The following is a 23,699-nucleotide window of genomic DNA, read 5'->3' as shown; positions in this document are numbered from 1 at the left end:
ATCAGAATTGGCTCAGAGAGGAAATAATATACACCCAGATGGCTATAGAAATCTATTTCCCCCTATAGGAATGTAGGAGGGGAAGGGGATAAGAAGGGGGGAGTGTGATAGAAGGGAGGGCAGATTGGAGGAGGGTGGAGTTAGAAGCAAAATGCTTTTGAAGAGGGACAGAGTGAAAAGAGATTGTGAATAGAATAAACAGGGCGATAGGATGGAAAGAAATGCAGTTCTCATCGTTTTTCCCTTTTGTTCTGATTCTTCCTTTACAACATGACTAATGTGGAAGTACGTCTAATAAGAGTGTACCTGTATAAGCTATATCACATTGCATGCCATCTTGAGGAAAAGGGAGGGCAGGAACTCAAAATCTTATAAAAGTGAATGTTGAACACTATCTTTACACGTAATTGGAAAAAATAAAATACTATTAAGTGGAAAACAAAACAAAACAAACAAAAAATAGAGTTTTCTTAAAATGTAGACATGATCATTCCTCCTCCATGTTCAATAAACCCCAGTGTCTCCCTATTCCTATAACATTGTTTGAAAATTACTGTTTTTCATAACTCGATCCCTTCTTATCGTTCTTATCTTCTTACTTTCTCTTCCCTTCCCTAAGCTCTATGATCCTGTTTTACTGGCCTTTTTGTGATCCTCACACCTGATACTCTATCTCCTGTCTCTTTTACTTTGCACTTGCTATTCCTTATATACGCCTGGAATCTTATTACTCCCAGTCTCTGATTTAAAATCCCTGGCTTTCATTAAAACAATTTAACTCCCCTCCTCCCCCCCACACAAAAGCCCCAATTGATAGTGCCTTCCACTCTGAGATGCCATTCCCTCTATTCTGTATTTATCTTGTATGTCCTCATTTATATATGTTTTCTTCCCTCATTAAAATGTAGGTTCTATAATAACAGGAACTGCATTTTCTTTTTCTTATGATCTCTACAGTGTCCATCAAATGGTAAGTGGTTGATAAATGCTTGTTGATTGATTTTAATACAAGCTTTCATCATACAACACAAATACAACCTATACCATAGAGTAATTGAAATTTTGGAGAGTGTCAAAATTCCACAGAAATTAAAATTGAGAAATGGAAACCAAAGCTACAATATTTAAAGCAGTGTTGTGGTTGGTCAGAATGCTTAAAGATTAGAATGTTGTGATTAGTTGACAAATAGGCACCCACAAAAGCTGAGACCTACCGATAAGTGCTCAAGAGTGGAATGTGAGCAGCAGAGGCAAGATAAAGATGAAGGTTGGAGTATACTATTAAAAGAAGAGAGAAGATGTAAACAATGTAGCAGCCAGCAAATATTGGGGAAAAGCCAGTGGACTGGGTTTGGGATGATGAAAAGAGAAAAGAAGGAATATAATTGGAAGAGGAAAGTCTTCTGGAGTGGAACATCAGAAAAATATTGAATGAGGAGAGACCATGGTAGGTAACTTAACACTGAGAAAAATCTTAACAACCTTCACTTATTCAATATGCCCACTCTGAAATATTGTTGATTAAATGAGGTATCTTTTGACATTAATTATAGTATCATAATGACACCTCAGTTAATTAGCATAAGTGCAATGTTGTACATTCTGGATAGCTGAGGATTAACTCTAAGTTTCAGTTTTAATTTGAATCCCCAAACCACATTTGGGGCTAAAATATCAAATTCTATTTGTCTCCAAATATTAACTTTCTTCAACTCACCTTTACTAAGATAAAATGGGAAGAACCACATAACCCTAGAAAGTTTTTTTTCTATCCTATTGGAGGATAATCACAGTCATATATACATGGTTAATTCCCAATCTGATACATTATCGTTGCTTAAACAAGCCAAGAACCATTCATCAAATAGCAAAGCATTTAATTGAGGCAGAATAATAAGTAAATATTGAAGAAAATCAGGCAATAGAATCCTTCCTACTCTGCAATTCATGGAAGAATAAAATCTCTTGACATATCAGACCCACAGCTCCATCTTTTGGCACCATGTTGTGCTATACTCTTTATCTCTGTATCTTCCTGCTTTATTGATATAGTTCTGTAGCTTCTCTTGTAAATGCCACTCTACTTGCCTCTTCAGCTGTAATCTGATGAAGCACTCCCATTGCCTATTGCTCCTTGTCATCCAAGCTGCCATGTGCTATTTCCAAATCCATCTTCTATAGTAATTCTCTACTACTTCGGCTTCTTCTTCCTCTATTATATTTCTTTAATGAAACTAGCTTCAATCAACATACTTTAAGGCTAATCAACATTTTTCCAAGTCTTTTCTTGGTAAATGTCTTGCCATACCTGGTTGACCTATACAATGTTCCCTAAGAAATCAACACATTTTATTTTTAATTTTTTTACTTTTCCAAGCCTGAAGAGAAATCCCATAACTCCCATTCTTATATATGTGTATGTATATATATATATATATATATATATATATATATATGTATGTATGTATGTATGTATTGGGGAATGAGTGAAAATTACTTTCTTTCTAATCAAAGCATTTCCCTGGAAATGTAGTGAAAATATTGATGACAACATCACTGCCATTTTTACTCTATGACTATGTGTTACCTTCTCTTAAATCTAACCATATTTTCTCCCCTCCATACCATTTTTTCTCTTCACTAAAAACTTCTAATACAGATGAAGTGCCCCAAAAAACTATAATTGAAGTCCTTTCTTCAAAGTTTATCTCTTTCAAGTATGCCCTCCACAAACAAAACAACAAAGTCAACAAAAGTTTTCCGATCCAGAAGTACCAAATTAAATTCGAAATCAAAAGAGTATTTTAAATTTCAAGAGAGCTGACGCACTTTAGGTCAATAATGAACTGCTTCAGGCTTTGCATGTATGACTAATATTAATTTTTATATCTAAATTAGTAACCAAAAATATAGTACACAGAGAAGTCTAAGAGACTGGTATAGTGTCTATTCATTTTTGCGATCCATTTATTGCCCAAATTCTTAATACAAATCACTTTGACTGCCTGATAAACAAAAAAGTTCTTTTTGAATGAAGTGGCTGTTTAGAGTAAGAAAAGATGACTAGGTCCTGAAAAAAGTAGGCCTAATATACAAAGAAACAAACTACCATTATAAAACATAGGAGCAAAGAATGTGACAACAAAAAGAAATGTGAGATTGGATAAGCTTATTATTCCCCATTTCCACTGAATTCTCCAGCTATTCACTTTATAAAAATAACCTCTACTTTGGTTATGTTAGAGCTGTGATTGGCTACATCTGAAATGCATCACTAATTTTACAATCAAGTCTCTCTTTGCTTATTTGTTTCTTGTATGATTTTGAGTTTATGGCTTCCAGAAAATGTGCCAGTGCCAGTTTTGGCACTAGTTAGTTAGCTTTGAGACCTAAGGCAAATGATTAAACTTTCTGCATCTCAATTTCCTCATCCATACAGTGAGGGCTGTCACCTCACCATCTGTCTGTCATTTATGACCTGCTCCTAGCACTTACTACACTAACCTGAGACCTGGAAAGCTATACCCAGGTCTTTGAGAGTCCAGTCCCTATTCCCTGGAAAAGTAGTTTGAATCACAAGAATGGGATTCAGCAAAAGGGTTAAAAGGACACTTTAGGCTTACTTGTAAGAATATATTGTGGCTATACCTATGTTTATGGCAAAATTAATTCTGTTCCCCATCTCATTAACGATATTATTGGTTATTGTCTATACAAATCAAATATACTGAGTTGTGTCAATCAGTTCTGTTTTTGATTATTCATAGAATGTTAGCACAAGAAATAAACTTAGAGATCTCCTTTGACTGAACCTAAAGTGTCCTTGAGGCCACAGGTTCCCCACCCCTGTGACCCAACCCCTTCATTTTACAGTAAAGGAAACTGAATTCTAGAGATGTAAAATGGGCTGGCTATGGTCACACTGGCAGTGAGTGATAGAGGAATCTGAGGATACCAAATAGACTGTCTAACAGACTATTTGTTTTTGACCATATTAAAAGTCAATGAATATTCTAGTTCTAAAATACATGCCTTTGTATAAAATTATCAAGTGACTCATGTGGTTAGTGTCTTGACTCTTATTCAAGGTTGGAAAGTCTATTAGAGAGAACTCTTATTAAGATGACAGAGTGAGTGTGAAAGCAGAATAGCATAGCTCTGTCATAGTAACTCTAGCAAATGTTGAAAAAAAATCTACTCGACAAAGAAAAGATCAAGAATTAAAGGAGAAATTACAGTATGTATATTTTGTCAGGCCAACTTTACAAAGAGAAAGCCAGAAATCTGTAAGCACTAAAGGAGTTCAGCCATTAAAGCAAAATCTAGGAGCACAATATACAGAATCATTTCATTGTGACTAGAGTTGACCCAGGGAAGCCTAGAACCCGAAGCTGTGTATAAGGGCAAGGAGAGTGGAGCTCGGACCAGAGTTTAGTCAAAGAAACTGGGATTCTATATTTCTGATAGCAAGTCAAGGTTCAGAAGCTCTAGGATTTCTAGGACTTGGACTGTTAGGGCAATGATGTGGGTGCACTATGGGTTAGAACACCCTGAAGAGTCCATGCCACCTGGGGCTTTCTCCTACCCAAGGCTTGAGACCCTTGAAGAACACAGGGCTCACTCATTAACTAGATCCCAGAAAATATAGATAAGTACCAAAAAAGACTTTACCATTCCTTATAGAAATGCATTCTCGCCCACATCAAAAAGTCCTAATTTAGGAGATAAAGCACAGGAAACAAGTAAACACAAAATTGAAAATAAGGAAAGATTATAGGATATTGGCACTAGGTAGTTAGCTGTGAGACTTTATAATGGCAAGCAAGGTGAGACTTTTTGCTGTTTTTTTTTTTTGAGTGCATCTCAGGACTAAGGCGGTCCAGTGCCTTTGACTGAGTCTTGCCTTTGTTTCAATCAAGAGTCTTTGAATCAGTAGTCTTTGATGACCTGCTTAAGTCACAGGAAGGCCTAGGTCACTCTGACCCCAAAGAAGGGTATATATACTCTAAGGTTAGCATTTTGTTCTGGGCTCACTCACTGGAAGAGTGTTGTGTGATTTGACCAGATGAGACTCTGGGTAGCCAGTGTTAAGGAGTACCCCCGGCTTTGAAAACCCAGATACTGGTGCTTCTCTTTCTGGTAACTGTTTATGTATTTCTAGGAAAGACAGCTAAAAGCCTGTCTGCTGATTTGTGTTATTTTGCTCATTTTATATAATTTCTGCTTGTAATTTCTGTTTGTGTCTGGAAGAGTGTTGATTTTTTCCTCTGAAATAAGTGAATTCTATATGTATGTTTAATTAAAGTGAGATTGTGAATGCCTTAAAGTTGCTTTCCTTAAGAAAGTAGATGAAAGAACCTGTGCTAGTAGCCCTCCTGTGTGCTGGTGTTGTTAGTCTTACACAGTCACAGTAGTGGCAAGTAGCATTGTTGTTACAGACCTAAGGCAAATGATTAAACTTGCTGGGTCTCAATTTCTTCCATCTCAATTTTATTATCATAAAAATCTTGAATCTTGATGAAGAAATTAACTCTACATTATCAACAAGCAAGACATTACAAAAGAAGCATAGCTTTGCCACAAGTACTGCTAGAATTCCTAGGAGAAATGAAGCAAGAATTTGCATGTGTGTGTGTGTGTGTGTGTGTGTGTGTGTGTGTGTGTGTGTGTGAAGTCTGTAAAGGAAAGAATGAGAGGGGCAGGAAATAAAAGCTCCAGAGGAAGGAAAAAGAATTGAGCATTCTAGAAGACAAAATTAGAAGGCAGGCAAGAAGCTTTGTATGGGACATATGAAACCTTATTCTAGAGCAAACTCCTTTAAAATCATATTGGACCAGACAGAAGTCAACAAGGTCGTGAGGCAACAAGATACTAAAAGAGAAACACAAGACCGAAAAATATCAGGATTAAGATATCTTGTACTGACAACAATCAAGCTAGAAAAAGAGATCAAAGAGTGATAATCCAAGAATCATTGGAGTACCTGAGAATCACCTAAGTGGACTCCATGCTATTGGTTGCCAAATTAATTTATTGGAAATGGAATGGCCAGGGCCCAGCAGTCTGCATTTGGGAAAGGTTCTGGCCTGTTTAGATTTACACCAAACACTGACTTTTCAACATACCTGTTAAGAGCTTCAGGAAGTTATTTAGTTTGTAACACCTGTGAGTGATCACACCCAGCTTTTAAGAAAAAAACAAACAAACAACTAGAAAACTTTTTTTGCTAGAGGTGTTTTCAATTTGTTTTTTTTTGGGGGGGGGGGTGCGGATTGGATGACATTTTTATTTTTAAAGAGGTTTTCAGTAGAGTTGGTAGACTCTAATGGCTTCTTTCCACTCCACCATCTTACCATAAATGTTGGCTGAATGGAATTGAATTGACTTACACATATCATCCAACTATTTGTTTTTACAAAGAATATTTTTTTTAAAAAAGATATATTAAAAGTTCCATAGCTTGCTTTTTTGTTTTTTAAGAGTACCTTTTTGTCATTTCTGGTAGATCTTTGAGTTATATTAGTGCCTCATCACATCATCCAATTGACAGTGTCCAATATACTTCCCAGTCTAAACCAAAGAGAAAGAAAGGATAAAGAAGAGAAAGGGAGAGAAAGGGAGCAGTGGTGGAAGGAAAGAAATAAGGAAGGAGGAGGGAAGGAAAGAAGAAAAAAGGAAAGAAGGAAGGAAGGGAAGGAAGAAGGGAAATAGAGAGGAAAGCAGAGGGGGGATGAAGAGAGATTGGTAAGGAGAGATGGAGAGAGGAAGGGAGAAAGAAAAGAAGGAAGAAGGAAGAAAGGAAGGAAGAAAGAAAGAAAGAAAGAAAGGAAGGAAGGAAAGAAGAAAGGAAGAAAGGAATGAAGGAAGAAAGAAAAAGGAAAGAAGGAAGAAAAAGAAAGGAAGAAAGAAAGGAAGGAACAAAAAGAAAGGAAGGAAAAAGAAAAAAGAAAGGAAGAAGAAGATGAAAGAAAGAAAGAAAGAAAGAGAAAGAAGAAAGAAAGAAAGATGAAAGAAAGAAAGAAAGAAAAAAGAAAGAGAAAAGGAAGAAAGGAAATTAAAGATGACAATTTTCTTCTTGTTCCTATTTCTATATCTAGGTGGGGGAGGGTAAAGACCTCCCACATTTCTAAAAAATCTTTAGAAAAAATTGTTCCATGAATTAAATCTTTAATGTCTAGTGATTCATTTATTAGTCATGTTTTGGAAAACCTTACATATGGGTTAATTGCTAGATTTCAGTAACTTTCAACATAGCTTATGCTGAAGAGATTAGAATTTCCTCTTCATAGAAAGAATCTGCACTTAGATCTCTAATGTGCTTATTTTCCTCAAATAGCAGTGTCCAGTGATACAAATAAACAGTCTAGTTGAAAACAGGACCTTGGCTGGCCCTTTAAACCAGCTGAACTAATAAACCAGCTTGATGGTGCAAATCTCTTCTTCCTACCCTCCACCCTTGCATTCTTTCCTGCACTACTGCTAACCTGTAGGAGCTGTCACTTTTTATTATTGGACTATTGTTTGTGATACCGGCCAAACCTCCTGAAAAGCCAGATGTTTGGGACAAAGAAATAAACAGATGACCTAAGAAGGATTAGACTCATACAATAAGAGCTTTCTTTTCTTTATTCCAGAATGTGTTGGTGTTCAGCCTAGCGGGATGATCAAAGGGAGATGTGTCTGGAACAGAGTGAAGACAAATTGTTGCCGCCACACAGGATAAGCCATAAACCAGCCGTGCAGGTATGCAGAAGAATTCTCATTTCCTCACCAATGTTTATGGCATGATTACTATGTTATGAAAATACCCAGAATCTACCTGCTCGGTTGAGAGCAGTCATGCCAAGGCAGTTGAGTATACTTTTTGGATGTATGCTTTTACATTTTTCCCTTTCTTTGGAAGTACATTGGGCTTCATTTTATAGCCTCCCCCCAACCCCACCCCCATGCATGGCATAAGGACTGGCTGTGTGATTAACTGCGTCTGGTTACATTATTTCATCACATCAAAAGTCAGAGAGAAAAGCTTTCCTGATGAGTAGAAAGCTGAATTTGGTGGTTCTGAATGTACTAGACATCAAAGAGCTCTATTTATCCACAGAATATATGGAGGCTGGCCAAACTCTTTGAGTTTCATCTACACTGCTCTTTCCCTTAAGTGGAGTCATCACCCACTAGACTGGGGGAAAGGAGGTGATTTCCATAATAATCTACTCTCCAATGATTCTTTATCCAGATAAGAAAGATGGTGACCATCTGTTGTTTGCCTCCATTGAGGGCAGTGAAAAAAAAGGAAAAAATAGCTTTAAATTATAGTAGAAAAGAGACCTCAGCATGGCACAGTGTAAAGAGCATTATACAGAAGGTCAGCAGGGCTTGGCTCCTACTTTTGATTTCACCAGCAACCAGCCCAGTGGCCTTGGGCACATTGTTTAGCTTCTGTGGACGTCAGTGCTTAGACAGGCAAAATGAGGGCAGGGTTGATCCAGATGATCATTACAATCTTCCTTAAGATAATTTAGACTACTTCCTACCCTAAAAACTCGGGTGTTAATTGCTTGCTTTTAAAGGGTTTTAGATAATAGAATAAGGGTGATAGATGCTAAGGGATATAGCCATATGTCTGCACCTAGTGTTCTTTAGAGGTAAGACCATCTATCTAAAAAGTTTCTGAGGAGATAATAGTTTATGAATTACTGGATCATTCCAGAAAGCTCTGGCCTTATGCTCAGGGATGTCTATATGGCTGCTGGCCTATGTCACTGTTGACATATGCCTCTACTCACCATTACGATAAACATTTTTTTAACATTTTCTTTTATCTTTAATTTATATAATAAAACAATCATTTCTATAACATAATACAATAAAAAGATGATTGCACATGAAATCTACTATGCACAATTTGTTATTCCTTTCAAATATACAACAAAATTATGGAAATTTCTTTTTTTCCTTTTTTTTCTTCCCTGCTCCCGCAAGCTAGAGATGTCTACCATCAGGCACAAATAGGTGTATATATGTAAAATTATTCTATACATACTTCAATTTATCAGTTCTTTCTCTGCATGCAGATACATGTCTTTCTTCATATGATCTTTATAGTTAATTTGGGTATTTATAATAGTCAAAGTAACTTACTCACTCAAAGTCATTCTTAACCCACAAATTACTAAACCAAAATACCCCTGCCTGATCACCAGTCCCTTATATATGTTATCCAAACTTTTGAAATGTAAGTTGCTCTAGGGCAGGGACTGTTTACAATTCTGCATTTGTATCTCTAGCATTTAACACTGTCTGGCTTTTGCAATTGCTAATAAATTCATTTTTCATTCATTGAAGTTCCCTTGAAAACTTTTGATTCCTGATTAGTTCACCATTCTCCTTGACTGCCCTGCCTTCAACTTGTTCCCTCCTATACTCATGCTGTTTTATGTAACCATGGAAATCACACAACCATACTGCCTTGTTCTACTACTTACTCCGCATGCACATTCTTTGCCTCTTTCCTGGTTGTTTTATTTTTTCTGTCAGTGAGTGGTTCTTAAATGTTTATGTCTCAGAACTTCCTTGCACTCTGTAATAGCAATTTACATTTGAAAATCTTTCTCATCATTAATAGGCCATGTGACCTGCTTACCTCACAGGAAGCCTAAGTCACATGTGATGAGAGGAGCTTCCTGACAGGAAAAGGAAGTTATGTCAAAGGAAATGCAGAGAGAGAGAGAGAGTAGTTATGGCTGCTAATGGCCGCAGTTCTGATAGTTAGAGCTGAACAGGCTGACTTAGCTTACTTTGAGTTTGTCTTTGGGAAGACCCCAGCAGGGGGTCAGAGAGGTTTGGGGATGGAGAGGCTCCATGTTGTGATATTGTGTTTTAAGTTCCTTGCTGTTACGACAAAGTGGGCTAACTGGCTGCAGGAGCCAAACATTTGGTTATAGGATATGGTTCTCTGGTGTCTGAATAAATGTTATACTCCTTCTACCTTCTTTATAGAGAGTCTCTCATACGTTGCGATACTGAACTACACAGGCATATTCATGATTATTGTTGATGTTGTGTTTATCGCCTTACTGATACACACTTAAAAGGTATTGATGACTCTAAAGAGTTTTTGTTTATGTGGGTTATATTTATCAATATTTACCATATTAAAATTTAAAATGACTTCCATATTGTTATGAAAATAGTTTTGATCTCATAAAGTCTCTTAAAGGGACTTGAGGACCCCCAGGGTTCCCCAGCTCATACTCTGAAAACTACTATTCTAAGACTGGCTGTGAATTGGAGCAAGTCACTTAACCCCAATTGCCTCACCCAAAAAAACAAAAAACAAACCCACAGAATCTGTTTCAAATCTCATCTTTTCAAGTTACCTACTCTACTCTCTTTCCTCTCTCTTCTTAGTAAAGGAACTCATCTCATAGTTCATTGAGGAAAAAAAAGAGAAATGCCTTGTTCTCTCTAATACTATATCCTCAAATCACAACCTCTTTCCTCTTTTGCTTCAGTGACAGGAGAAGCAGTCCTTCTCCTTGTGAAGGCCAAATCCTCCTTTATCCTTGATATCCTCCCTTCCTTTCTCTTTCTGGACCATCCCCCTTTGATCTTCCCATCATCACTGTCCATTTTAAACCCACCTTTACCACAAACTGCTGTTTCTGCTGAGGGTGATACCATCCTCCTAGTCATCCAAATTCATTACCTGGAAGTTATTCTCAATTTATCATACTCCTTCACTCCTCATATCCTCCTGGCTTCATTGGCTTCCTTCAGATCCCAATAAAACTCTCACCTCCACATGAAGCTTTTCCTGACCCCTCTTAATTGTAGTGTCTTCCTTTTGTTGATCGTTTACAATTTATCTTGCATATAGCTTGCTTGTATATAGTTGTTTGCATGCTGTTTCCTCCACTAGGCTGTAAACTCCTTGAGAGCAGACACCATCTTTTCCCTTCCTTTCTATCCCTCTTAGTACAGGAGCACTTAGCTTCTTAGGACATTAATAAGGAATTTAATAAATATTTGATGACCAATTGCTTAAACTCTGTGCCTCAGTTTCTACTTTTGAAAAATTACCTATAATGTATACCTTAAGTAGGTATTGTAAGGATCAATAAAATTACACATGTACATATATATGCACACACATACACAAGTATATGTATATATAGAATCTAAACAACAAAATTATGAAAACAACTGGCAATTATAAGTATTTTCCCGATTGGCGTTTATTATTAGATGCAACTATCCACAATGCCAGGACAGTGGACACGTGGGTTTTTTGAATCTGGATTTTGGAAGAGAGCTTTTCAGGGTGATACTTCAAATGGCCTATTCCAGGCTATAAAATTTAAATCTTATTTAGAACAAGCTGATTACCTACAGCTCAGCAGAACTAACAATATTTTCTGCACCAATGACTTTTGTGGGTTTTTAAAGAAGGTTATTTTAGGGCTTCTCTTTGCTCAAATTTCTCTTCCCACTCTTTTTAGTTCTCCTTAGTCTGCTCCAATTGGCTAACATTGGAACAAAAGTATCAGTCATAATTCTACTTAGATGATGAAAGGTTCCGCTTTAGAATATTATTCAGACACGGTGAAGGATTTATGCTTGTGTGGATTTTTAAGCATGCGTCTACTTTAGGATCATTGATGCTGCTTGTTACAACATTTACATTTTATTCAAACGGTTGGAGATTGGTCCTGTGATTTATTTGGTATAGGGAACTCTGGGATGAGGAAACTGTCTACCAAACAGGTTGGCATTTCCTATCATTTTAGAGCTCCTTGAGGGCACAGAGAAGTTAAATGACTTACAGTAAGTGTCATGTCAAGTAAGTGTAGGAGGATTTGAACCCTGTTGCTCTCAGTTCTGAGGCCAATGCTCTATCCACTACACCACATTGTCTCTCATCTTTTATATGGTATATTGCTATAATATTCTCTTTGATCCACAAGAAAGTTGTTAGAGTGGCTCTAATATAATATACTTCAGGACATGTTTCAAGGTAAACTTGGTATTTCCTGGACCACATACAAGAAAGTTTGCTAACATAGGACATAGTTATAAAATATGTTCATGTAGTGGCTTTCTAAGTGTATAAAAGTTATTCCAGTGTACTTTCCCCAGATTTTGGCTGACAGCACTAGACACTGACACATAAGACTGACTAGCATGTGTGACCTTGACCAAGCCATTCAACCACTTGAGGACCTTGGTTTCTTCATCTGTAAAATGAAGGGATTGAATGTTCTCAAACATCCCTTCCTACTCTCTACTTTACAACAAGAATTTACTGAGCAGAAGTCCAAATATATTAGAAAAAGGATTGTCCTTGACCATGAGAAACTTACAATCTGGATGACAGACAATGGCAACATATAAAAAACAATGTGGCTTTTTACGTGATTTGTAGCTTAATCGCATAACTTTTCCATCTACCTGTTTTTTCATTGTCATTTGTGTGTTCTGAGTAAGGAAACATATAACATAATAGATATTTATTATGGAGCATTCATTTGTGGATGGATCCAAGGCTTGCATTCCCCTCAATGACTGCTTTAAAATTTATTGATACTGACTGTGAAGGTTTGATTATCTTTGAAACTATTCTTTTGACCTTTAAATCATCTGTGCCATTTCCTGCAGATCTTTCAAAGCAACATATTAATTTTCTTTAAATCAGAAACTACCAGGTAGTTTCAAAACTTGTTTCCTTTTGTATGTTATCTTACCCTATTATTACTCCTTGGGGGCAGGGATTGTCATCCTTTGTACCCCCCAAATTTTTAGCACATTTTCTGGCACATAGTAGGCACTTAATAAATATTTATTGTATTTAATTTAATTGCTTCCAAACTAGTTTAGTGACTTTTCATATCCTAGACCCACAATTGTTTCCTAAGTTGAAATTTTTTATATGAGAACATGTCTTATTCAGTATTTCCATTATTGATACACATCAAGAAATTGATTGTTTTTCAAAATATCTCAAACTTTTCTTAAAGCTATCTTTATCAGATTTGTTTCTAATTCCTTTCATATGTTGTCTACCCCCATTAGAATGTAAGCTTCTAAATGGCATGAAGTATCTTTGTTTGTTTTGCTTTTATTACATTCCCAGCCTTTATTGTAGTGCCTTGCACACATGGTAGTAGACATTTAACAAATTTCTCTGTCTCTGTCTCTCTGTCTCTGTCTCTGTCTGTGTCTCTGTCTGTCTTTCTCTGTCTTTCTATTTATGTCTGTCTGTCTGTCTCTGTCTCTCTGTCTTTGTCTCTCTGTCTTTCTCTCTGTCTCTCTGTCTGTCTCTCTCTCTGTCTCTCTCTCTCTCTCTCTCTCTCTCTGTCTCTCTCTCTGTCTCTCTCTCTCTCTCTCTCTCTCTCTCCAATGAAGAGAGAAGTAAGCATTGAGAAAGGCAGCATGGGTCAGAAAAAGAATGAAAGGCATTTAACCATGTGCCAAGCACTGCACACTGGGAATTCAAATATTAAAAGCTAGATACTTTGTGCTCATAAGCAACTCACAGTCTAATTGAGGTGAATAACACACAAAAAGAAGTTTAATAGCAGGACAGATAGAAAAGCTTGACTGTCCAAAGGGTATCCATGGTACAGATCGCAAGGCATGGAGTTCCATAGGTTACTTAAGCAGTTAAGATGACAGTATCAAGAGACTGAAGCACATAGAAACAGAGCAGATGGTATGGCCTGAGGGATCTTAGGGGTAGTAGCAGGGCAGAGAGTAAATCCTGATGGTCCTCAATATTAGAACATAATGGTTGACTTCCATTTCATTCAGACTCTGTAAGTAGTCAAACAACCCAGGCAAGAGGAAGGCAAGAGGGCAAGATAACCTTGAGCATTTTTCCTGCCTGGCTATCCTGAGTGGTTTTTGCACTGGTCTAACCTTTTTGGAGAATAATGTGGAACTATGCTAAAAGTACTATGAAAATGTACATAGTCTTTGACCAGGCATTACCACTACTAGGTCTGCATTCCAAAGAGAACAAATGAGAGGAATAAAGAGCTTTAAAAATATTTATAGCAGGTATTTTTGTGGTGACAAAGAACTGGAAATTGAGGGGATGCCATCAATTGGTGATGGGCAATCATGGGGTACCAATCATCTTAAAGCAAAAGCAAAAATGGAACTAATTAAAATAGATAAGCAGGGAGGCTACATTTTGCTAAAAGTTACCATAGAAATGAAGCAATATCAGTATTAAACATATATGTACCAAATAACATGGCATCCAAATTCTTTGAGAAAAAGTTAAATGAGTTATGAGAGGAAATAGTAAATATGTAGAGGTGGGGAAATCTCAACTTTCCCTTCTCAGAGGTAGGTAAATCTAATCATAAAAGAAATAGGAGAAAAAGTTAAGGAGATGAACAGAGTTTTAAAAGAGTTAGACCGGACAGACCTCTGAAAAAAAATTGAATGGAAAAATAAAGAAGTATAATTTTTTTCAGCTGTATATCGCACCTGCATAAAATAACCATGTATTAGGGAATAAAAACCTTACAACCAAATGCAGAAAAGCAGAAATAGTAAATGCATCTTTTTCATACCATATAGCAATAAAGATTATATTCAACAAAGGGATTAGAAACAGAGGTAACAATTAACTGGAAACTAAATAATTTAATCCTAAAGAATGAAGGGGTCAAAGAACAAATCACAGAAACAATCAATAATTTCATTAAAGAGAAAGACAACAGTGACACAACATTCTAAAATTTATGGTATGTGGCCAAAGCAGCACAAAGTTGAAAATTAATATCCCTAAATGCTTGCAGCAATAAAATAGATGAAGAGAAAATTGATGAATTGGACATACAAAAAAAACTAGAAAAAGAACAATTTAAAAATCCCTAATTCAACACCAAATTGGAAATCCTGAAAATCAAAAGAGAAATTAATAAAAAAAGAAAGGAAGAAAACCATTGGGCTAATAAAAGTAGGAACTGTTTTTATGAAAAAAAAAAAACCACTGGTTAATTTGATTTAAATAAAAGAAAGAAGAAAACCAAATAACCAGTATCAAAAATAAAAAGGATGAATTCACTACCAATGAAAATGAAATTAAAGCAATTATTAGGAAATGTTTTGCAAAATTATAATGCAATAAATCTAACAATCTGAGTAAAATATGTATTTACAAAAATATAATTTGCCCAGATTAACAAAAGAGGAAATAGAGCACTTAAATAAACCTATCTTAGAAAAAGAAATTGAACAAGCCATCAATGAGCTCCCTAAGAAACCTTCCCCACCCCCCAAGACCAAATGGATTTACACAAGAGTTCTACCAAATATTTAAAGAACAATTAATTACAATAATATACAAACTATTTGGAAAAATAGGTAAATAAAAACATCTACAGAATTTCTTTTAAAATACAAATATGACGCTAATATCTAAACCAAAAAGAGAAAAAAGAGAAAGAAAACTATAGATCAATTTTCCTAATGAATATCAATGCAATAATTTTAAATAAAGTGTTAGCAAGATTATAGCAATATAGCACAAAGATCATTTACTCTGAGCAGGTGGAATTTATTCCAGGAATAAAGGGCTAGTCCAATATTGGAAAACCATCAGCCTAATTGACCATATCAATAACAACAACAAAAATCATGCAATTATATCAACAGTTGCAGAAAAACCTTTTGACATAATACAACACTCATTCCTCTTAAAAACACCAGAAAGCATAGGAACAAATGGATCTTTCCTTAAAATCATAAGTAGGGTATATCTGAAACCATCAACAAGCAATATATGTAATGCGGACAAGCTAGAAACCTTTATAATAAGATCAGGAGTGAAGCAAGAATGCCCATCATCATCACCATTGCTCAGTATTGAACTAGAAATGCTAGCTGTAGCAATAGAAAACAAAGAAATTGAAGGAATTCAAATAGGCAACAAGGAAACAAAACTGTCACTCCTAGCAGATGATATAATGGTATACTTAGAAAATCCTGGAAAATCAACTAGAAGACTAGTTGAAATAATTAACAACTTTATCAAAGTTACATTATATAAAATAAACCCAAATAAATTATCAGCATTTCCACACATTACCTACAAAGTCTAAGAGGAAGAGATAGGAAGAGAAATACCATTTAAAATACCTGCAGACTATGAAATAACTGCATATTTTAAAAATAAAATACTTGGGAATCTACCTGCCAAGAAAAGCTAAAGACTATATGAACACAATTACAAAACACTTTTTCACATAAATAATGTCAGATCTTTAAAAAATGGAGAAATATTAATGGCTTGAAAGGTTGAATCAAAATAATAAAAATTAAAATTCTGCCTAAATCAATTTACTTATTCAGTACTATACCAAAACTACCAAAACTTTAGTATTTTTATGATCTAGACATAAAGGTTGATGATGTCACAGACAAATTAGGGGAACATGGAAAATTTTACTGAACAAGAAAGAAATGGAGAGCATTAAGGAATGTAGAATGGAAAATTTTATTGCATTAAATTAAAAAGAACATTGTACACAGTAAGAGCAATGTTGTACAATGATCAGTTGCAAATGGTGATGTGATATGGCAAATTTCTTCAGAAGAAGAAATGCTACGCTTAGCAATACAATGATCCAAGACAATTCCAAAAGACCTACAGTGAATAATGCTATCCATATCCAGAGAAAGAATCTATGGAGTTTGAATGCAGATTTAAATATACTATTTTTCATTTTCTCAATTTTTAAATTTTTTTCCACTCTGTGTTTTGCATGATTCCATATGTATAACCTGTATCAAATTTTTATCCATCTCAGGAAGAGTAAAATGGGGGGGAGAGAGGGAGAGAACTTGAAGCTTATTTTTAAAAATGAATGCTGAAATTTGTTTTTACATGCAATTGGAAAAATATTATTTAAAAAGGAATGTTCAAAAATTCTCTTTCATTAAATATATTTTCCAATGAAGGACTACACTCAGTTTTTTCTGGATGTATTAGTCTTGGTTGTAATCCCAGTTCTTTTGCATTTTGGAATATTAAATCCAAGCCCTCTGCTCCATTAATGTGGAAGCTGCTAAATCTTGTGTGATCCTGATTGTGACTACAAGGTACTGGAGCAGTTTCTTTATAGTTGTATTTTTTCTTTGACCTGGTGTAAGTGTAAGGAATTTGGTTTTCCAGGATCCATGGCTATAACAATTTCTTGTTCCCAGGTGTTAGATGTGAGTTCTATGGTTTAAAACATTTCTACCAAGACCTGTGTAGATTGTAAGGGCCAGGTGTCGCTTGTTTAGATTGTAAAGGTCAGGATCCTGGAGGAGCGGTGTTTAAGTATAAAGTAGGTGGGCACTGGTCAGTGAGTGGGGAACCTCTAGGGTTGAAATGCACAAGCTAGGATGCTATGTGTGCCTTGATTGGCCCCCATCAAGGCTTGGGGGAAATCTGTGTTTGCCTCAACTGGCTCCCATTGAGACTTGAGAGGAGTTAGGGGAATACATAAGTTGTGCCTGTCTTAATTGGCCCCATGGAGACATAGAGGGAGTTGCTGCTCCTCCCTTCTCACTGGCTCCTGTGAGAAGGGTGATTAAGAAATGCTGTAGGAGTTGGTGCTCAGCAAGCTTTGTGAGAAGGTTAGGTAGAATAAAGTCTGCATTGTTTAATTAAAGTCTGTCTTTCCTTTATAAGAGCAGATCAAAGAACCTGTGCTAACAGGCCATCCTGCATGTGCTAGGGTGCTTGCTAATACACCCAGGATCTCTGGAATTTGGCTATTATATTCCTGAGAATTTTCATTTTGGGATCTCCTTCAAGTGGTGATTGCTGGATTCTTTTTTTGAGCTTTAAATTTATCTTAATTTGTGGCATAAAACAATTATTTCTATAACATATTATAATAAAAAGATGATTGCACATGAAACTGCAAATCTATTGCATAAAACTTGCTATTCCTTTTAAATATATATCAAGGTTATCATGTAAATTTCTTCCTTTTTCTTTTTTTACTTTCCTACCCCCCACATTCCACCCTAGAGATAGCTATTAGACACACATACACACATATATATATGTAAATTTAAATTATATAAATTAAATTTACATTCACATGTAAATTTATTCTATATACACTTCTATCAGTTCTCTCTCTGGATGTAGATAGCATCTTTCTTCATATGTCCTTTATTTTTATTTTGTGTATTTAAAATAATCAAAATGACTTAGTCGCTCAACGTCATTCTTAAAACAATGTTGTTACTGTATAGTGTTCTCTTGGTTTTACTCACTTCACTCTTCACCATTTGCCCTTTTTAGGATATTGGGACAGTTTTCTTTGAAAATTTCTTGAAATGCTCTCTAGGCTTTTTATTTGATCGTAGCTTTCAGGTAACTGAATAATTCTTAATTTTTCTCTAGACCTATTTTCCATGTTAGCTGTTTTTATTTTCTATGAGATATTTCATCTTTTCTTCTATTTTTAATCCTTTTGATTTTGTCTTGTTCTTTCTTGATGTTTCATGGAGTTATTAATTTCTCTTTATACAATTCTAATATTTAAGGAATCATTTTCTTCAGTGAGTTTTTGTACCTCTTTTCCCATTTGGTCAATTCTGTTTTTAAGGTGTTATTTTCTCCAGTATTTTTTGCACCTCTTTGACCTATCTGTTAATTGTCTTTTTATAAGTTTCTTCCTTTGCTTCCATTTATTTATTTATTTTCTCTACCACTCTTATTTGATAATTTTTACCTTTTCCAGGAATTCTTGTTGGGCTTTTGTCCAATTCACATTATTCCCCCTTTGAAGCTTTGCTATTTACTGTTTTGACTTCATTGGCTTCTTTTGAGTTTGTGTTTTGATCTTTCCTGTCACCAAAGTTTATCATGTGTCCATTCGTCCACCTTATCTTTTGAATGGAACTCTATATTAACATTGGGCTCTTTTCTCTGCATGGGTTAGGAGGGCCACTGTCTCAAACTTCAGGGTTTTTCACACTCCTTTATAAGCTAACTCTGGGAGATTTTGGTGCCTCTAAGGTGATGTGATATGGCAAAAGGTATTGTCACTGCTTTCTTGTTCTTCACTCTGATCTTCGCCCAGGAATGGCTTCTAATTCCTTGGGCTTACAATCAAAAATACTTCTTAGGTACTCTCCTACCTTGCCAGAAACAAAACTGTTCCTCAATATACCTCATTCCTTGGGGATAGAAGTGATACTGCCCCTCAGGGCTTCCACTCCTTTTTGATGGAAAGTGCTTCTCTCCACCCTTGAACTATTATAACCCAGAAGGCAATAGGGTAGTCAGAGTCTGGTTCTATATCCAGTGCTAGAGCCAGGGGCCCCTGTAATGTCTTTCTTACCAATTGCCAGGTCCTTTTATAGTCTCTGGCTTGAGAGCACCCAAAGCTGCTACTGCTGCTGCTTCTGTCACCATCACCTAGTTCTACCACTGGTGTTTCATGCATGTGGGCTCCAGGCAAAACTCCTCCCCCATGTCACAGATCTTTTTTTCTGACCTCCTATATTTTCTTGGGCTGGAATAATATCTCACCCTGACCTTTTGTTGGCCCTGCCACTCCAGAATTTGATTTAAAGTAGTATTTTAGAATTGTTCGGGGATCTCATTTAGCAATATTGGGAGATCTCAATTGAGTGCTTTCTCTATTCTTACATCTTAGTTCAGATTAGCTTGTATTCTATAAGGGAGACATGTTCACCATGTACAAATAAGTGTATGCAAAATATATTATATATGTAATATTTATAAACGATTGTATATTAGAATATAAATATGATATATATATAATATATATGTGTGTGTGTGTATATATATATATATATATATATATATACATATAAAAGGGAATTAGATGAATCTCTAACAGTTGGGAAGTTTGGTAAAGGTCTCATATAGGAGGTGGCATTTGAGTTGAGACTTGAAGGAAACTAGGGATTCTTAGAGGCAGAGGTAAGGAGAGAGATGGACCATAGTGGGTAAGTAGAGAGGGATGGACCACAGAGTTCACGATGGGTAGTACTACATAATAAGATTGGACATATATGTCAAGGTTAGATTATGAAAGTCTTTAAATGCCAAATAAAAGAGTACATTTAGTCAGCTATCATTTATTAAACACCAGGCAATATGCTAAGTACTGGGGGGTATAAAGAAAGGAAAAGACAGTCCCTGCTCTCAAGGAGTCACATTCTAATGGGGAGCAAAATGCCAACAATTATGTACAAATGGGATATAGATACACAAATACACACATACATAAACATGTATACATGTGTGTATATATTTTTATACTATTTTATCCCAACAGTGTATTTTGCTTATTTTTAAAACACAATACTATTTAAAATGTATTTAAATGTACTTTTAAAAATATGTTAAGGTCCCTGGAGACTGAATGCCAGAGAGTTTGAATCATCTTGAAGGTACTGGGATATGCCAAGGATTTAAGGAAGCATGAAGTTGGTAAATTGCTGTTACAAGTCTTTGTCAAGTATACCAGATTATGTTCTTTTTCCTGTAACTCAGGGGTGAAAATAAAAGGCTGATGTAGGTTAAACAGTGGCAACACAGCCAAGAGAGAGGAAGCAACTGTCATAAGCAGGAATCAGAGTGACAAATGAGAAGAATTATACAGCAGTCAAATGAAGTGAGTAGAAGGGACAAGAGTCCCTTCTGTCAACTAGAATGGAAAAGTAATGCATATTTGAGTTATTTACATACTTTAAGAAAAGAATGCTATGTTAGCTATTTGGAAGGGAGGTGGAAAGAATGATACAGAACAAGCAACACCTTTTTCAATGACTAAATTTTAATGGCTTTAACTGTCATCACCGGAGTTCAAATTGATATGCTGTGATTATGAGGGGAGGAAGGTCTTATTTCATAAATTTGCAATTAGTCACAATGCTCAAACCATATTTCCTAATAAGGTGTGATATTTTAATTTTTACCATGTGATTTTTTTCTGATAATGTCTAAAGATAATAATAAATACAAGACAATATGATGTACACGTCTTTAAGTTCTAACTAAAATCTCATGTTCTACAGGAAGCACTTCCAAATCCCTCTAAATTCTAGTAATTTCCTTCTGCTAACTATTTTCTATTCATCCTGTATATGGTTTGCTTTTATATATGTTTGTTGTTTTCTTCATTAGATTGAGGGCAATTTGCCTCTTTTTGTATGACCAGCACTTAGCACAGTGCCTGGAATACAGGAAGTACTTAATAAATGTTTATTGATGGATTGATTGACAATGAGATCTTGTATTCTGTCCATAGTTCAGTCAATTTAATCTATCAGTCAATAAGTATTTATTAAGAACCTCATATGTGACTGGCTCTGTCAGAGGTGCTAAATTGTGTGAGGGCAAAATATAGTCTACTATGGAATGTCATTTGCAAAAGCCTGTCTATTTTTTCGTAATCCCTCATAAAATACTCTTTAAATGCCTGTGTAGATAAGTTTCATTAAAATTTTACATTGATGGGAAAGTAGCCAGGTAGGTCAGTAGCTGTTAATGTTCTTTTGGTTGTCTTTTTCAACATTAATTAAGTCCATTATTTTTTCAAGATACCACTATTATTGGAATCTTCTCTCGTTCAGATACTTTATGAATTGATTCTTTGATGCCATTACAACTATGTTGCCTACAGCAGGAATTTTCTATATGTGTGCTTGATCTAATAGAGCTGTTTTCATTGTCTTTGTTCTCTTTGGGGCAATTTCTACCTCTTCTATAAGCACATTTGGGACTTTATTGTTAGAGCCTAAGTATGATAATTCTATGGACAGCTACATGCCACAGTGGATAGAGTTCCAGGCATGGAGTCAAGAAGACTCATCCTCCTGAGTTCAAATCTGGCTTCAGATACTTACTAGTTATGTGACCCTGGGCAAGTCACTTAACCCTATTTGCCTCAGTTTCCTCATCTGTAAAATGAGCTGGAGAAAGACATGGCAAACTACCCCAATTTCTCTGCCAAGAAAACCCCACATATGCTCACAAAGAGTTGTACATGGCTGAAAAGTGAACACCTATATACCTCTATAATCCTTCCTGGTTTAAAAAATTGTCATAAAATTTTTTGGAGATTATTTCCATTTTTCTTCTGATTTCTTCTTGTTGTCCTCCTCTTTCTATCTTTAGATGCCTTCAGAATGACTTTCCTTAACTGAGCATCGTATCATTTTTTTCTTTGACTATTTTCATCCTCCACTGATTCTGCTTTCTATGAGTCTATTCTGTTCATAATCTGCCATCACAATCCTCTGTAAAATTTTATGCTGGAGTGCTGAATATACAAAGGTAAAAACACAACTATTACTGTTCTCAATGAGCTTCCATTTTTCTGGAGGGATGTATATATGAAGTAAATCCAAAGTATATACAGAATAATTTTGGGAAGGCGAGAGTGCTATTCATTGGAGGGCTAAAAATAAAGATGTCAGGTTGAAAATGGCATCCAAACTGTGCTTTGAATGAAGTGAGGATCCTTCAAGCCAGTGGTGAGGAAAGTATATTTTTCAGACAAGGGGAGTGATATGAAATAAGGTCAGATAGATAGATGGAAGCCAAAATATGGAGGACTATAAATGGCAGGCTAATAGCTTTATACATTATCCTAATGCAATGGGGAGCCATTGACAATTTTTGAGGAAAGGGAAAATGATATAATGAGTTCTGTGTTTTAGGAGTATCTGTTTGGCAGTTTTGTGGTAGACGTTTTGCAGAGGAGAGAGACTCAAGGGAGGGAGATACGTTAAAGAGGGAAATGGGAAAACCTTATTCATATGGTTGTAAATGCATGCCTTTTTCATGATCTCATCTATAAAAATATTTGTTAACTCACATATGGTTTCAAGAGATTTTCTTGTCTAAGTGGAACAGGTGAAGCTAATTATTACCCCCTCATACAGTAGTGTTCATTTATACTCACCAAACTCTTATAGACTGTTGCTACCTTTGATAGTGTAAAGATGTTGCTTGTGTCCAGTAAAGCTGAATTGTCTTCCATTTGATGAAATAAATGTGTCCTCTGGAAAGTGAGCTATCTACGTTGTCTTCACTAAAGAGAGAATCAGAGGTGGCCACACTTGTTGACCATCCATATTGTCTATGATAATGCAAAGTTTTAGAATCTTGCGCAGGATGTCCTGAGGGTGTGACTGGTATGGTATAAGCCATAGGCCCAATGTAAAGGAAATGATTAATCCTGAATCTGGAGGCTGAAATTACTTCCAGATATATCTTCCAAATATTAATGTGTTTAACATTACAATGAATCTAGTCCTTCACATTCTATAATTCATTCAACAAGAATTATTTAGCAACTATTTTATATAAGGCAGTGTACTAATTACTGGGGAAAAATACAAAGATAAGTAAGAAAGAATCCCTGCCCTTGGGCAACATAAACATTGGCTGAACTGGAGGGAAAAATTACTGTCTGTTATAGTTATAATATCATATATTATAATTATATATTATAAAATGGCACACATTGTAATAATATAATATGATTATTATATATGTATGCATGGTTTGTGTTTTAAATGGAGTACATGCCTATCCTCCAAGCAGCAATGAGAGCCAAATTTCTTCTGCATTTGTCCCTTGATCCGTAATTCAAGGGGACACTATATTGCAGGAACATAGGTTCATAAATTTCAAACTG

At 35.6% G+C, this 23,699-nt stretch overlaps 1 pseudogene; it reads right to left on the bottom strand.

Moving 5' to 3' along the window:
* The window catches only part of LOC118832142, a 30,506-nt pseudogene extending 7,297 nt beyond the window's left edge, over positions 1-23,209 (bottom strand).
* Between the last annotated feature and the right edge of the window lie 490 nt (positions 23,210-23,699).

The sequence above is a fragment of the Trichosurus vulpecula genome, chromosome 9 (genome assembly GCF_011100635.1).
Source record: "Trichosurus vulpecula isolate mTriVul1 chromosome 9, mTriVul1.pri, whole genome shotgun sequence".
NCBI classification, from domain to species: domain Eukaryota; kingdom Metazoa; phylum Chordata; class Mammalia; order Diprotodontia; family Phalangeridae; genus Trichosurus; species Trichosurus vulpecula.
This window is presented reverse-complemented; position numbering and strand designations above follow the sequence as displayed.